Consider the following 15,186-nt stretch of genomic DNA (forward strand, 5'->3'; position numbering starts at 1 on the left):
ACTAGACCCCTCCCTTCTGGTGTCACAAGCAAGAACCTTGGCAAAATTAACCCATCCTTGTTTGCTGTCTATGGGCTCTTAGTAGTGATCCTTCCTGCCTGACCAGGCTCCCTGGCTTGTGGTCCCTGGATTGACAGCTGCAGTCATTACAGCCTTCTCGGGCTGTTAGATGACAGGACCCTGGTGCCGAACTATCCTTGCTAGAACAGGAGCACGTCAGGAGCTAGAACAGAGCATCAGGTGCACCTTGACATTGTGCAGATGAGGAATGTGAGGAACAAGAAAAGGGGCTCTCCACACTGCCGAGACCACACTGGAGTCTCCTCCCTGAGGGTGAAGAGAGAAGGGGAGGAGTCAGCAGAGACCACTGGGGCCACTGGCATTGGCTCAGTGGTCGCTTGTAGGCTGGACTTCTGAGCCCAGAATTAGGCAGAGGCTGGGCCTCGAGGATTATGGGTCTCACCCTGAAAGCCAGTGTCAGATCATTCCCCACAGGAAGACGGGTCTAGGGCACACTTTGGAAAACACCCTGAAATCACAGTTTCCTGAAGCAGTGCTGGGTCTGGACTCCCTCTCCCCTTCAAAACGTAAAGCTCTGCCACCATCAGCAATGACTAGAGAGGAGACCTCTCTTCATCCTGATTGGCTCTTGCCAATTAAGAGCGTTTTATTAGGCTGCTAATTAAAGGTACTTTGTTAGCAGCAGGAGAGGCCGGGTGGGTGCCTGGTGAGACGAAAGCAGAAGCCAGGAGAAATCGTTTTTCCTCCCCACCCCGACGGAAGCAGAGCCTCTCAGGGAACCCTCTCGGTCCCCCAGCCTCTCCCGCTGCGCCCGCCACACCCTTTGCTTTCAATTAGTGGCTCTGAGGGGAGTGAGGTCATTACCAAGCCCAGGTGGAGAGCCCTCCCCTGCCTCAGGCCAAATAGGCCTTGGGTAGGGGAGGCTGTCCCAGTCCCCACGTGCCTGTGTACCTCCTTTGGTGCTTTGGAGTCAGGGCCCAAGAAAGGAGAAGCCCACAGGTTGTGTTTGTTCTCCCCACTGAGGAGTGGCCCGTGGGTCCCCATCACTCAAGACTACTGCTAACTTGGTCACATGGTGTGACTCTCTATGCTCTCTTCCTCACCAAAGTCTCAGCAGGTGGCTAGGAAATGTGACCTTCCTATCACTTTGCAAGTGCTGAGCCCACTTAGACCCAGAGTGGGTCCAGGAAGAGGGGCCCTGAGGATTTTTCCAGCCTAGCCATGCAGACCCTGAGACTCCTGGTCTGAGACACTTAACCCTGCCTGGCCCGGCTCAGTGCCAGGAAAGTCTCCTTCCTCCAGTAAAGGAGGAGGGCCTGGCTATGACTTAGCACCTAGGGGCTGGTGTGCAGGGTCAGAGTTACCCCCTAGCCAGGACCTTCCCTGTCCCATCTTGCTGCCCTCCTCACCCCCTCACTTAACTGCAGAATTAGCACGAGCCTCAGCTGGGAGGGCAGATTTATGGCTGGGCCTGCCTCCTTCCATTTAACCCCAGGCCGGCCTGGGCTTCAGACACTAAATTAGATTTTTGACAATTAGAGAGACTAATGGGCACATAGCCATCCCCAGAGCCAGATATCCAGCAAGGCCATCCTTTAATATCCACCACTGGCCAGCCAGCCCTTCCCTGGTCACCCTCCTCTCTCCCCTGTTGGGTGTTTCTCTCCCATGCCCTGTATCTCCCTGCCCAGGCTCTAAATGTACTCCAGAGGTTTCTCTGGTTCATTCTCCCTGCATTTCTTACCCTCTCCTTCCCACCCCTCCAGCTCAGCTCTGGGGCTCTGCCCCTCCTCACCTCCAATCACATTTATTTCCTCTGCCTTCCCAAGGGCCCATCCCTCTGCAACCTTTCTGTTGGCCCCTAGCAGACCACAAGCCTCTTGAGGGCAGGGGTTTGTGTCCTACCTGTATCCAGCATGCCTAGCAACCAGGGTGCTTAATGTTTATCGTTTTTGGGGCCCATCTCCTTGCCTCCTCCATCTGAGTCCCTGAGTCTCTAAGGTGTGCCCATGCTGCCCTCCTGGCCACAAGCCCAGCCCTGGTTCTGGCCTGGGTCGTCTTCAGCGTGGGCTGAGTCTTCTTTCGTTGCAGCACCTCAGCTCTGGCTGGTCTTGGGCTGGGTGGGTAATGAGATTGCAGTAAGTGGTGCTGGGGGTGGAGGGGAGCTGCTCACATTCACTCAGGCAGACTCATAGCTCTGTCAGGCTGATTGGTCCTGAGTGGAGGCACAAACGGCCCCCCATGGACACACTGAGATTGGTTATAAAATTACAAGCATTTGTTCTGCTGTCAGTAGCCTTCCCTCCCTCCCCTCTGCCTGCCTGCCTGGGCTCCCCACCGCCCCTCACCCAGCCCTCTCTCCCCTGGGGTCATCCCATACACCCTGAGGGACCACCAGAGGCCACCATGGCAGATGAAGCCAAGAGGCTAAGGCCACCAAGCTCCCCATCCAGGCTCGCCTTCTTGCCTTGGCCCTGGAATTATCACAGCTCAGGCTGGCCTCAGAGTGACCTGACGCTGTGCTCAGGGTTTCCTAGTCTCTGAAGGTAAGTGGAGGTGGGGGCCCCTGGCAAACAGTCCTTGGAATCCAGATGCTCAGATCTCAAGTAGAGAAAGATGTCCCAAGCTCAGGCCTCCCTGAACAACCATAGCCCACAACCTTTGAGGGGGTCCAGGACAGGGATGGGGGTGGCTGAGAGCCTTTCCTGCTGAAGGCGGGAGCAGCAGAAGCCAGGGTGGTGGGAAGGGTCCATCTCTCTTCCCTTCATGTGGTCGGTGCCCTGCCATGTACCCTAATCCCCAGGTAAAGACAAACCAGCGCTCAGGACAATCCCAATCCCTGGAGCCTGAGCCAGGCCTAAAAGCCCATATCTCCACCAGACGCCTGCTATGGTTACCCTCTGCAGACTGAGCTACCTCAGCCTGGCCCTTGTACTCACCCTCTATGGCCAAAGGTCAGTCAGTCCTGGCCTTCACAGGAGCCTGGTTACTCCCAAAGCAGTTGTATTATGAAACCTTGCCTTGTGCTCTGGTGATATAGTCACAGAGATACCTACTCTGTACTGGCCCTGCTCCCCCGCCTGACACAGACACAACAGCCCGTCCTTCTTACTCTGGCCTCCCTGCCTCCTTCCCACCCTTTCCTCCAGCAAAGCCTCAGGCCCTGGTCCTTTGCTGCCCCCACAGGCCCAGCGCCTGTCTGTCACCATCCTATTGGGAGGCACCAAGGCGCCCTGTGACCGGATGCTGGGTTCCCGAGCTCCGAGTGGGAACTTTAGAGAGCATCATCTCCTCGCTGATGCCTACAAGGTGCCTTCCTGTTATCCGTCATTCATTCTCAGCCCAGAATGTATTTGCTGTAATTACATCTTTAATTAGGGTGATGATGGCTCATTGTTCACCAACAATGATGGATCAGATCCTCCTGCTTGCCTTCCTCCCTCTGTCCAGCACCCTCCAGGTCAGCTCTCCCCCAGTGCTGGGGCCGAGAAGGATGCACAAGAACCTGCCCTCTCCTAGGGACCACCAGATGTCTCCTTGGCCCAAAGTGGCTGGGGGAGGGGGAGGGCAGGCAGGCCAATGTTGCCCCCATACACACACATGCCACCATCACCACCCCAAGCTGGGCCCTGAGCCACACACTCCTCATCCAAGGAGCTGACAAGCACAGAAAATCTCACAACTCTAAGTGTAGGACGTCTGAGTGGGCGGCCCTAACTCCAAGCTCCCGGTGCATTAACCAGGGTCTCTGGCAAGATCTCCACTCCCATACACTTGCACCCACTCAGGCTGCAGGCCCAGGTCCAAATCCGCATGTGGTGGCTGTTCCATGACAGTGTTCAGTGAATGAACAGGTCCATCAGTGAAGGGAGATGTGCTCTGAGAGGGTGGGGCTCAGAGCTCCTCACTGGAGGCCATGGGCTGGTGGGAGTCCTTGGTGAGCAGAGGGGCCAGCATGGACAGTGAAGGCCCAGGACCCTCTAGGAAGCCTTATGGGTAAGACCCTCATGTGGGTTCAAATCCCAGCTTGGCACCTCCTGACTGACTGTATGACATGGGGTGAGTCTCCTCACTTAAGTCTCAGTTTCCTCATTTATAGAACAGATATGAGAGTGGTACCTACCTCGTGTGATGTCTGCGGATTCCCAGAGACACTGCATGTAAAGTGAAGAGCCCGGGATAAGGTGGTGGCAGCTGCAGGGAAAGGTAGGGGCTGGCAGCTGAGGGGAACCGCTCTTGACTGTGGCAGGCTAACGGCACTGGGAGCTGGGAGGTCGCCTCCATCTTGGTTTGAGGAAGGCCTTGCCCATTCCAGGCACTCTTGGGCACAATGGCGGGGGTGGGCAGGGCTGTGAGGAGGCTGGTGTAAGATTAGGTGCCCGGTAGTTTCACAGGACATGCATACTGATAGGAACTGGCTGACCTCCTTTCAGAGCCTGATAGCCAGAGAGGCTGAGACTGCAGGCCCAGCAGGGGAGCTTAGCCTGTACCTAATCTTTAAGGGAACTGCGCTTCAGAAAGGTGGAAATGGGAGACAGCTAGGGTGGGGCCTCTATCCCTTCTACCTTTTAGCTCTAAAATTCTATGATCCCCCCTTGGGGCCCTGTCATCTCCCACAGAGCTTCCCCACTTCCAGGGCTCACCTCCTCTGCATTCCCTGTTCCCCAGTGACCCTCTCCACCCTACCGGGCCCACCTTCCCCAGGGTGACTCCAAGGCCCAGGCTGAAAGGATGAGCCGTACCTAGTGGTAAGTATGCGCAACATTACATATGTATATTGGAGAGTAAATAACCCCAAAAAGCGCCTTGTAAATAGACTCCAAGTTTATCCTTTATTAATGAGGCACCGAGTGCCCTGCTGTTTTAGAGCAGCGAGACTTTCATAATATCAAAACCTAAATTACACTTGCGTCTCTCATCCCAGGGATGAGCATCTTTCGGCTCCAATTGCAGAGTGAGTAAGCAGGGATCCCTCCCTGCCTGCCTGGGATTTGTTGGCACCTTTCTTAGATTGGAGGGAGGGAGCGAGGATGTACACACGCATGCCTGTACATGCACACACACACACACACACACCAAGTTCCCTAGAGAACTTTGTGTCTAAGGCTTCAGGGTCCAGTGTGTGAAGGCCACCTGGGGTGCTGGCCCTTCATTTCATGTACAGAGTTTATAGGATCAAGGGGTCACCCCAGGCCCTGGGGCATGGAAGCGGGGTGGATCACTATACCCTTACAAGCTCTGTGACCAAGCTACTCCCTATCTTTTAGCTTCAGTTTCCCCATCTGCAAATGGGGATGATAATAGCTTCCTCCTAGGCTCGTTGTGAGGACTCAGTTTAATGGGTCACAAGTGGGGTCTGGTGTAGAGCAAGTCCTTGGTAAGTGGGAGCTGTGATGATGATGAAGATGACAGTCCCCTCTTTGGAATGGGACACCAGTGTCTTCAACTCCTAGAACACACCACACGTGGGGTCACAGAGTTCCTTATCTTGGTACCGAGGTCCTGCACTGACCAGGACCCGTCTCACCCTTACATGTGTGAGACCTGACCTTCCAAAGGCCCCCAATCCTGAGCTCAGCTGCGGCAAAAAGCCTGGACCCTCTTGTTGCCCCCCATTTCCGAAGTCCAAGGCTCTTCATGGACCCCTTGGGGATTGTGCCTACCCTACCCTAGTCCTAGACCAAATGGACTAGCTGGGCAGGTGGGCAGGCGGGTGCTGTGTGGACAGGATTTACAGCCTGGCCGGCCAAGCTCCTGGTGCTCTGGTGGGCGTCATGTCAAATCTGTCCCATTATATGGACAGTTGAGTTTAATAGTCATTGTGTGCTTGCTCAGAGCCCAGCAAACATCGCGGGGCGACACCCCCTCCATGCAAGCCGCCCGCTCCCCAGCCACACGGCCCATCCGTACAGTAAATTAAAAATATGAATCACTTCTCCCCACTGCCTCCCCAAACGCTCATCTTGTCAGCCTCTATGTTGCCTTCATTTGTATTACCTTAATTTAATGTTAATTATGGTCTTCATTTACAAGGAACAAGCGAGCCCTGCTCTGCCAGGGGACCTTCCCCCACCCATCCCCCCTCAGCCCAGGAGGGAGAGGCTGGGGGAGAAGAGGAATTTGGGGGACTACAAAGGAGGAAGGAAGGGAGTTGGGGGAGGACAAGAGATCTGGGCCATCAGTGGCTGATGGCCGTTCAGGGAGGGACTAGAAAGACCCACCCTGTCCCTCCTCCACACACCCTGTCATCAATCATTTATTCATTCAACAGTTATTTATTGAGCACCTAATAAGTGCCAGATAGCCATAAACAGAGAGATTGAGCGGGGTGGGGCTGGGGGGATCTTCCTCCATAATAAGGGCTACCGGAGTCCCCTTTGCCATCTGAAGTAAATGTGCTGGAAAGCAACATCAGGAAGACAGGTCATGCATGCCCCGGGGGAGCTGGTACCTCGCTCAGCCCAAGGGGCTCAGGACACTCCACTAACAAGGGATCTTCTCTTTCTTCCAAGTTCCCCTCTTGGCTACTAGTGCCATCCCTACCCCAAATTGCTTCATACTCTTTCCAGGCAGGAAGTTCTTTCTGAAGTCTTTCCTGAGTTCTTCTTGCTTCAGATCATCCTGGGCTCAGAGCCTGAGTAGGGTCAGGAGTGGAAGGGAGATTCCCAGGCTACACTGTCTCTGGAAGGTTGGGAGGCAGGCATGGTGGGGATCACTACTCATCACCCCACTACTCACCACCCTTACCACCCCATGACCCCACCACTCAGCCCTGCTGACTTGCTCAAGGTCCCGTGTCTGAGAGGCCTGGGAGACCTGAGTGTGACCATTTGGCTTTCCCTGCGCTCTACACTCTGCCACTGGGACGCACAGTCACATGTAAGCCTGTAGAGCCTGTGGGGGCTCGATAAATGTTGGTGGCTCCTTTCACACGTGTGCACGCAGGGAGCTGGCAGAGGGCCACCTGCACTCGAGCTGCCATTAACCACGAACACCAGCCCCTCCCCCCAGCACTCGCCTCCTCAAGTGGGGAAGAGGATCTCCAGCTGGGAGTATCTGCTTGACAGATGAGGCTGTTCTGAGCGTGTGTCTGCCTGTGTGTCCGTCTCCAGGGAGCCTCAATCCACACACAGGGACATGTGTCTCCCCAGGTTCGGTGTGCCTGTGTGTATGTGCAGGAGTGTGTGTCCAGCAGGCCCACATGCACGTGTGCGCGCCTGTGCTCCTGTTCGCGACCCACCTCCTCCCCCCCGCCCATCCCTGCCTGTCAGCGGCGCTGATGACATTGGCTCAGAGGAAAGTGATGACAAATGCCCGTTATCAGCGAACGAGGCCGATGACAAATGGGCGGGCGCCGGAGCAGCCCCATTACGCTGTAATAACAGAAGATGGATGGCCTAGCGCCCCCCCCCCCACCTCACCCCTACCCGCCTTCGCCGGTAACGGGAGCCGATCCGGCTCCGCCCGCCCGGGAGGGAGTCGAGCGGCCCGCTGGGCCGCCAATCACGAGGGGCCGAGAAGCCCAGGCCCAGGCTGCCCGAGCCGGGAGCCCACGAGGCTGCCTGCGGCGGAGGAACAAAGCGGCTCACTCGGCGGAAGCAAGCGGTGCACGGGGTGTCCGGCCTGCCCGCGGCCAGGACACGCAGCTGTGCACACACATGGTCTGCACACGCGCCAGCCGCCTGCGTCCTTGCACTGTACACCTGCAGCTCCTGTCTAGGCACAGCCTCCACGTCATGGCCTTCATGCTGTGCATGGGCAGACGTCTGCCACCCAGAACCAAGTGCACCCACTAACACAAATCCACGTACACACAGCCATGCAGACCCGTGCACCAGCAGTTCATGTACGCAATGACAGAAACCACTATGTCTGTGCACACGTATGCAGCTAACATGCCTCCACGTGGATAGATATGAAAATATGCATACACAGAAGCAGAAACGCTCATGCATTGACATAAACCCTTACACTGTGCACACAATTCAATAACTCCAAGCATACCCACGTGCCTAAGATGCCCACAGCTGCATCAACAAATGTTAACTGAGCCCCTACCACGCTAGCGTCAGCAAGGTGCTGTGGAATTACAATGACAAATATGACACCATCCTTGGCTTCTAGAATTTTAAGTCTACTAGGCGTGGCAGACAAACGGCTGTGAGCAAAGGCAGAAGATGATTTGTGTTTTGACCCAAGAACATTGTTTGTGATGTGAAATTTCCAAGTGTGAGATCTCCTCCAGGAAAATCAGAAAGTCTTCCCAGAAGAGGTGAATAAAAGAAGAATAAATTTTCCAAAGGAATTGAATTTTGGGGGAAAAAGCATGTAAACCGGAAAGTGTAGGGATTGTTTGGGGCCCAGTGAGTGAGTGAGCGTGGTAGGAATGAAACTTCCCAGAACGGCTGGGGTTATAAAGAGGCTGGAGCAGGGAAGAGGCTGTGACAGTACCACCTGAAAGACCCAGGAGGCTTGAGCTAATCGCTGACATAAAAAAGGAGAGGACCAGGACGTCAAGGAGTGGGGAAGTAAGAGAATGAGAGGTACCAGGCAAGGCTGTCTTCCTAGGTGTGTGACATGGGCCAGCCCATGGGGCTGTGCATTTAGAAGAGCCCTGTGTGCTTGGTTTAATGCTCTGTCTTGAAATTCTTTATATTTTTATAATAAGGAGCCTGAAGTTTCATTTGGCTTTGGGCCCTGAAAATTATATAGCCAGTCTTGGAGCTAGGGATCTCTCGGGTTGATCAAGTAAGGCAGAAAGAGCAGGTTGGGGGAAGACAGCAGTGAGTGAGTTTGGGGGATCAGGGAGTATATGAGAGTCTGGATGTGGAGTCAGGGGTTGAGATGATGGGTAGTGTCTCCCTCCCTGGGGTGGGAGTTAGTGCCTTGCATATGCCTCTGCTCATGCTTGTTTCTACTCGGCAGTGAGTCTACACACGGCCGCATGCCATAGGCGTACCTCCTGAAACACGCTTTTATACCCGCTTGATGAAGGCAATGGCACCCCACTCCAGTACTGTTGCCCGGAAAATCCCATGGATGGAGGAGCCTGGTAGGCTGCAGTCCATAGGGTCGCTAAGAGTCAGACACGACTGAAGCGACTTGGCAGCAGCAGCTGGAATATAAGATCCCCAGTGTTGCTTCCATATCCCCAGGGCACGGAAAATGATTGCCACTCAATACCTGTTTGTTGCAAGAATAAGTGAATACATGTGTGAATGAGCACATGCAAGTCCACATATGTGCACTGGGCATCTGGTCCCCCACCATGGGGGGAGGTTACAATCAAGCCCTAACATGGTGCCCTACCCCGTTACCACTGCCCTGTATTTCCTCCAGGGTTTTTCTGTCACCCTATGTCTACTTCGGGGAAAGAGTGCCCTTGTTCCAGGGGTCCCTCACTGGATGTCTTCTTTGCAGACTGAGCTGGGCAGGAGTTAATGGTGAGCCTAGGACCCTGAGATGATGGGCAGGGAAGGGCTCTGATTTGGAGCCAGAGGATCTGAATTCAAGTTTCAGCTCCTCCCTTGGCTGACTGCTCCTCTCTCTGAGCTTTAACTCTTCATCCACAAAATGGGACTATAAGGTGAAAAAGCGCTTAGGCCAGCACCTCGACGCTGACAGATAATTAAGGGAGATACATTCAATTAGGCCAGGTACTGAGAGAGCTGCTTCCTTCCCCCCAACTCCGGTTCCCTGTGGTGCTAAAAATGGACTGGGGATCCAGAGGATGACCCAGGTGACCTTGAATAGGGGGAGGGGAATTGGCAGACTGGAAGAAGGATGTTTTGGTCTCCTCTCAGTAGGAGCCAGATGATGGAGATGCTGAGACTCAGGCTCTACCTCCCACAACCCACCTTCCTATATGCAAGGCACTAACTCCCACCCCAGGGAGGGAGACACTACCCATCTTCTCAACCCCTGACTCCACATCCAGACTCTCATATACTCCCTGATCCCCCAAACTCATTGCCTTCTTCCCCCACCTGCTCCTCTGTCTTACTCTATCAACCTGAGAGATCCCTAGCTCCAAGACTGGCTATATAATTTTCAGGGCCCAATGCCAAATGAGGCCAAACAGGAGGTGCCCTTGACGGCTAAGGTAAACATTCTGACACTGGGTAACTTGGATGCAGAGCAGCAGAATGTGTTCCTGAGATACAGATGAACTGAGAGAGCCAGATGCAGATGGCTGAGGGGGAGTGGAGGGTGCTGGGGTTACTCTCTGTTTTTTTCCCAGGGTGCCCTGTCTTCTGCCCCACAGGAACCCTACCTACTAACTTTGGCTCCTTAATATGTGACTGTCTCTGGGCCACCGAATGGGGGCAGGGGGCATTTCCAGACTTCCTCTCCCTCATGTGAGGCACTTTGGGTCTCTCCAGTATGTCCTGGTCCACCTGGCCTATTTCAGCTATGTTAACCATCGCCTCTCAGACCCCATCAAGAGTCCCTAGGGAAACCCTCCCAGTGAGGGGCCTGAATGAGAGGCCCAGGGATTTAGAGAGAAGATGCTGGGAGGAAAGAGATGGGGCGGCTAATGGGCCTCCTTCTTCCTCCCTTACCAGTTCACTTTTTCTGTAGCGTTATTGACCCCTCATTAGTTATCCATCCAAGGTCGCCCGGCCTGGCCCAGCTATAAATCATGGAGGCTGGAGGCGGGCAACTGGCAGAGCGATGGTTCCGGGATGCAGCGGAGAGCTCAGGCCTCATCACAGCTGAGAGCAGGCGCAGTTAGCCCGTCTCGGGAGAGCTTCCGCTAAGAGGGCTAAGCCCCTCTTCGTACCCACCCACCGAACCACGCCCTCCTCCTTCCCTTCTTCCTCCCCTTCCTCTTCCTCCATCCTCCCCTTCCATTTGCTTTTACAGTGTCACTTCTTCCATCACTCACTCTTCTCCTCTCCCATCTTTTTCTACTTCCCCCAAGCTCTGGGTTCAAGGTTGGCGAGGTCAGGGTAATAAACGGGAAGAGGTGGGGGGCGGGAACTGGGGCATACTAATTTCCTTTCATTGGGTCACCCCACCTGGTGCCCCAGTTTAGAGCTTCCGGGAACAAGGACAGAGCTCGCGCAGGGGGAAACTGAGGCACAGAATTTCGACCTGAGGTGTCTGAGGAAGGGGGTCCTACCAGATTCAGCATCAAGGTCACCAGTCCTGAATCTACAGACCCTACTCCCTTGCCCGGTAATAGGGAAGGTCTACCCACCCACTCTAGGCCACATCCCCATCGGCCACCTCTGCCTGAGGAGCGAAGGGCCGCGCAGTCCGGACACTTCCAGCCCCAGCTCCCACCCGGGGGAGTCGGAGAGAAGCCCCTGGGCGGTTCCTCCAGGGCACCTGCAGCCTTGTCTACCACACCCCCATCCCAGGCCTTCGCAAGCGCCGGGCCTCTTGACCGGTCCTCGCGCGCCCTCTGCTGGCGCCTTCTGGGAAGAGCGCCTGTCGGCCTCTATACCCGCTCCATCCTCAGCCCAACACACCTGGCGGCGGCGCCGGCCCAACCCTGTCCAAACCCCGCCCCCGGCCAGATGCCCGTTCGCGGTGACGCCCCCGCCCACTAAGAGGCGCCATGGAGCACTCCTCTATCTCGCCATCCTCTGCTTCGGAGCAGCAGCTCCCATTCCAGATCCCAGAGAGGCCTGTGTGTCAGATCCAGAGGAGTGAAGGGAGTGAGGGCCACCAGCAAGATAGAACTTGAAGCTTGGAGCGGAGAGAGCGTTTCTCTTGCTGTGGAGCCAGGCTCTGGAGGGGCATCTGAAGTCCGAGTCTATACCTCACGGGGCAACGGATGGGGCTCCTTCAGGGCATTTCTCTGGAGCCCTCCTCCACTTGGCCCTGCAACTTCCAAAGGTACTTCGGTGGGGGAGCGCGGGGGAGGCCCTCAAAGTCGGGGGACCTTAATTCGCAGAAGCTCTGAGGTGGGGCCTGCAGTCCTTGGCCCCAGAGGTGGGAATCCGGGACTGTTTCCTGGCACAGAGTGGAACTGTAGAGGGCGTGACCTCTGGGTCCCTCTCTCGTGGAGCCAGAGCCTAAGGATCCTGGGCTTTCTCCCCATTAGGCAGTTTCAAGGAAGAGGGGCAGGACAGGGAGTGATACTTTCCAATGGGGTGTCTGGCCTGGCAGGTAGGGAGGCCCTTGCCACAGTGGCCCCGAAGTTCTCCAGGAGAGCAGAGCCCGTGGTCATAGTGAAGAGAGAGAATTCCACAGAGGAAGCCTGGAGCAGAGAGGAGGAGATTCTCAAGCCAGGCTGGGCCCCTGTCAAGCCCTGCCTAGAGTCATGTGGGAATAAGTCACCAATGTGTGGAGCTATGAGGGAGGGGTCCGGTGTTGGGGGGTGAGGGGGATAGGCTGGGCATGTAGGGATAGATGGGAGCTATAGAGCCAGGACCCTCACCTCTAGCAGGGCAGGAGTTTGAGAGTCAGTGTCTTCATACTACTAATTCCCTAAGGGAGGTGGGATGTTGCGGGGGAGGGGTCCCATCTCAGGACAAGTGGGCCTTTGCTGATTCAAAACTCCAGTTCTCAGGGCTTTCCTAGTGGTCAAGTGGCTTGGACTCCATGTTCCCAGTGCAGGGGGCCCTGGGTTCAATTCTTGGTCAGAGAACTAGATTCCACGTGCTGCAACTAAGGATTCCTCACGCTGCAATTATTAATAAAAGATCCCACAAACTAAAGATTCTGCGTGCGACAGCTAAGACCTGACACAGCTAAATAAATAGATACCTTTTAAAAAGTCAAAAACTCCAGTTCTCAGGGCTAGGGACTGTGTCCTTCAATATAAGCATCAGGAACCTCCACAGACTCTGAAAAGCTCAGGACTCTCTCCTTGGGCATGTGGGAGAAGGAGGGAGAGAAGCTAGCAGACAGTCCAGTTAGAACTGGGCTAGAACTTTTTCCAGAGCGGGAGCCAGGAAAACCAGCTGGGCTCCCTGGATCACAGAGATCTGAGATGAAACCCAGCTGTTCTCAATGCTGTGTGAGTTAGCACAAGTGAATGAATCTCTCTGGGCCTCTCTTTCCTCATCTGCCAAATGGAGATAATACAAGTACCAATATGGCTATTGGGAAGCTATTGGGAAGTCCACAAGCAGGGCTGGGTTAAGGGTGGACTGGCCAGGCTCAGAGTTAATCAATAAATGCTGCTGGAATAACCCCGGAAATATGGTGCAGCTAACCCAGGGCTCCTCGCTGGAGACTTTCCATAACTTTCAAAATGTCAATTGGTCTTCCTCAAAATCCACTGATGCTGGGATCTTCCAGTGGGAATCAAAACCATCTTTTGCCAGCACCCACCTAGGACACATGAATAGATACTTTTTGAAAACTGGTTTCGGGGGAAGAGGAACTCTGGTTTGAAAGTGCATTAAATTACCAGCTGGCCCCTACCCACATCCTAGAAGCCTCTGCCCGAACCAATTCCATAGAGGCTCTTCCTGTTCTCCTCACAGGAGGACCCATTCCTGTGAGGTGAACTTGCTACTCCTCATTACACAGGGGTCCAGACTCCACCTGGAAGGACTCACAAATTTCAATGCTTATGAGGGTTTGGTCCCAAGTGAAACAACAGGGAGTTATGAGAACTTTGGAACTAGGTGGCAGCTTCAGTCAATTGTTGCCCTGTCGGAATGCTGGTGCAGAGGGAAGTAGCTTTAGGATAGAGCCTCAGACCTCCCCCAACTTCATCTCCCTCCCCCATTGTAGGGCCCTCGTAAGATACCCTTCCCCTAAGCCCTGCATATTAGGTTTCTATTGCTGCACAAAAGTGATGACAAATCACAAACTTAGCCCCTAAAAACAAGACCCGTTATTTCAGAATCCTGTAGACCAGAAGTCCAGGCAGGCTCAGCTGAATTCTCTGATTAGGGTTCCGCAAGACCTAAATCACGGTGTTAACCAGGCTGGGCTCTTATCTGGAAGCTCTGGGAAAGATCAGCTTCCACACTCATTCTCTTTGTTGACAGAATTTGGCTTCTTATGGTTGTAGGACTGAGGTCCCCATTTCCTTGCTATGTATCAGCTGAGGGCTGCTCCCTGCTCTTTGTACAAGTCCCCTTCTATCTTCAGAGCCAGCAGAGGCATGCTGAGCCTTCATGCTTTGAATCTCTTTACCCCTTCTGCTAATAGCTTAATAAAACTCCTTTTAAAGGGTTCACATTATTAGACCAGACCCACCCATATAGTCTTCCATTTGCCATATGAGGTAGCGTAACTGCAGGAGTAGCACCTCCTCAGAGTTGAAGCCTCTACTCCCACTCAAAAGGGAGACGGTTGCACAAGGGCAAAAGTCACTGGGGTTTTTCAGAGAATCCTACCCACCACACCCATCTTCCAAGATGGGATAGAAACAGCCCCCTGCCCCAACTTCTGTGAGACCTTGGGTCAGTAACCTCCTCTTTTCAGTCCAGTTTCCTCATCTGTAAAATGGGGTAAGGTGGTGGATAAAATCTAAATCCCTCCCATATCTCACATACTGATTATGAGGCAAGAAGACAGAGCATCTGCCCCTTTGGACTTCAGGGGCCCCACTGCTCAGGATTTGCCTAACCCTTCCAGAAGCACTCCTGCAGGTCTGTGAAAGGGCCTTACTGGGAAAAGCAGTACAGCCACACGACAGGAGACCTGGGTTCGATCCCTGGGCTGGTAAGATCCCCTGGAGAAGGGAATGGCTAACCACACTCCAATATTCTTGCCTGGAGAATTCTATGGGCAGAGGAGCCTGGTGGGCTACAGACAGACCATGGGGTTACAAAGAGTCAGACACGGCTGAGCAACTAACACGCACACACAGCAGAGCCAAGGTGCCCAGTGTAAGAGGCCCAGCCACCTAGCTGGGCTGGGCTGTTGGGAAGTAGCCACTTCTGTTGGCCAGAGACTATGGGTGTCTGTGAAGCCCCACAGACTAGAGTGGGTCCCCCATGGAGTCTGCACAGGGCAAGGTAGCCTACACCTAGTTGATGGAGAAGAGGGGCAAAGACCAGGTCCCTTCCCCCCACCTCTCACCTGGTGCCGACCTTCAGAATCCACCTCCCAGATCCATCCTAACTGCTCCCAGTCTCAGCCTCTGGGTCTCCAAAATGCCTTCGTGGCCTCTTCCTGCCCCTCCCGCCCAGACCCTGTGGGCAGGGGTAGTTGATCCCAGCATCCCAGACCCTCTGGAGTATTCTTGCC

Source organism: Bos taurus, chromosome 26, assembly GCF_002263795.3.
Source record: "Bos taurus isolate L1 Dominette 01449 registration number 42190680 breed Hereford chromosome 26, ARS-UCD2.0, whole genome shotgun sequence".
Taxonomy (NCBI): Eukaryota; Metazoa; Chordata; class Mammalia; order Artiodactyla; family Bovidae; genus Bos; species Bos taurus.